This window comes from Notothenia coriiceps, unplaced genomic scaffold (assembly GCF_000735185.1).
Source record: "Notothenia coriiceps isolate Sejong01 unplaced genomic scaffold, NC01 NC01_scaffold00000339, whole genome shotgun sequence".
NCBI classification, from domain to species: Eukaryota; Metazoa; Chordata; class Actinopteri; order Perciformes; family Nototheniidae; genus Notothenia; species Notothenia coriiceps.
Window position 1 is genome coordinate 10,231,135 of NW_011333040.1, and position 1,939 is coordinate 10,233,073.

Genomic DNA, 1,939 nt, shown 5'->3' on the forward strand with positions numbered 1-1,939 from the left:
GACTTTTTTATCTCATAATTATGACTTTACATGGGGATTTTATTTTTTTCAAGTGGCGGAAATGGGCTTCCATACACCTGCAAGGTGAATATAGAACAACTTGGTTAAAAAATAACTAGGCCTACCGAGTGTTTGAAAGCGTACAACAGTTTTAGGATATCACTGCCCCATCTAAGACACGTGTGGATCGGACTTTAATTACATTTGAGTTGATTGTTTCTTCAACTTAATGTGTTGCTTAAAAGAATACTTCTGCATACAGTATGTGACAATGTAGGTGATGCACGGCCAGATACGGCTCGAGAAGCTGACTCAGATAAGGAAATATATGATATATTATGATGTAATATGACTTGATAGATTTAAACTCCGCACACTGAGCTCTGATTGGTCAGCAGGCGTTGCTTTCACTGAGTTGATCTCTTTTCTATAGACGCCGGAGGCGGGCAACGTCTGGTAAAAAAAGTTGTTTAGCCTTCCAAAACCTGAGCCTCACGCGCCGCCTATGATCTGAATAGTTGAGTAGAAAAATACTGTCTCTCCAGTTTCAGGGTAGATTTACACACATTTGTAAGAAAAGTTTACAATGCAGCACAAAACCTCTCTTTGTATTAAGCTAGCTGCCACAGAAAGTACAGCTTATGTTAAGCTGTACTCTCTGCGGCAGAAACCTTTGGTAGAGTTAGTTAACGTTAGCTAAATTCATGTTCAACAAAAAACCTCTAACGAGCATAACATTGACGATTTTAAACAAAACTTAACTCTCAACTTGTAAGATAACATTAAGTTAACTTACCCTTAAATAACTACATCACTTTTTTCAGGGTCAACACAAACGTTAGCTGCTAACTGTTGTTAGCTAAGACAGCTAGCTCTTATTAAGGGAAGTAACAATAGCCTCCGAGCAAACTTAAGGTTAAGTTAACATTAACGTAACGTCGTTGTAAGAAAGCAAAACGAACCTTTGAGAAAGCTTTTACTCTCAGACTGGGCGAAATTGTGTAGCGTTGCTTCCCTCCAGAAGGACTTTTAGCGTGTTTCCCAGTAGAGAGAGCTGTCAGAGCGGTTCAAGGGTTAGTGCTAGATCGTATACCTCCTGGGTTTTAGGCGGCGGAGGTGACTTAATCCTGGATGAGAAGTCGGCAACTTTTGTATTAAAAGTTTAACGTTTACCCTAAATAGAGGGGAGTTCCGCTCACGCACGTCTTGTCACAAATATGAGGTTCATTAACGAATAATGAGATCATAATCTATAACAACATTAAAATGTGTGAAATATACTTACATTTCAATAATAATTTCATTATGAAATAATAACTTACAGTTCTTATTTGTGTTGCATTTGTGGATAAAATCCAAAGAACATTTAGGATATATATAAATACTGGTCAGATATCCACCAGATATTTTAGTGATTTTTGTCTCTCTTGGAGATATTCAATTGCAACTTCCAATACAAAAGTTCAGCTGAAACAAACTCAAATACTATAATGAAATTATTCCACAAATTATGTTTGTTATTATAACTTAAAGGCTATACCTGGAAACACAAATACACAATGTGTATTTGTGTTTCCAGGTATAGCCTTTAAGTTATAATAACAAACATAATTTGTGGAATAATTTCATTATAGTATTTGAGTTTGTTTCAGCTGAACTNTGTGTGGGCTGTCTTTCATTTTGAATAACAGAACATTTTTATAATAAACATACATACTGTATGTTAAATGGATATATCCGCCTCTTTTCATTTATCTTTCCATTCCCACAACAATATACATAAAGAAATGGCATATTTTGGACATAGTTCGAATGGTGATTAATCATGATTAATACATTTTTAAGCTGTGATTAATCTGATAAAAATTGTAATCGTTTGACAGCCCTAGTTATTTTCTGTGGTAGAGGGTCGCTTTCATTGATGCGTTTTGCACCCGGC

At 35.8% G+C, this 1,939-nt stretch overlaps 1 protein-coding gene across 1 annotated transcript in view; it reads right to left on the minus strand.

Annotated features, from left to right (window-relative positions):
- Positions 1–967, minus strand: part of LOC104945283 (transmembrane protease serine 2-like) — a 4,948-nt gene extending 3,981 nt beyond the window's left edge. The window contains exon 1 of the mRNA XM_010770935.1: positions 963–967. The gene's annotated coding sequence lies outside the window, so the exon portion shown is untranslated. The remainder of the gene's footprint in view (positions 1–962) is intronic.
- Between the last annotated feature and the right edge of the window lie 972 nt (positions 968–1,939).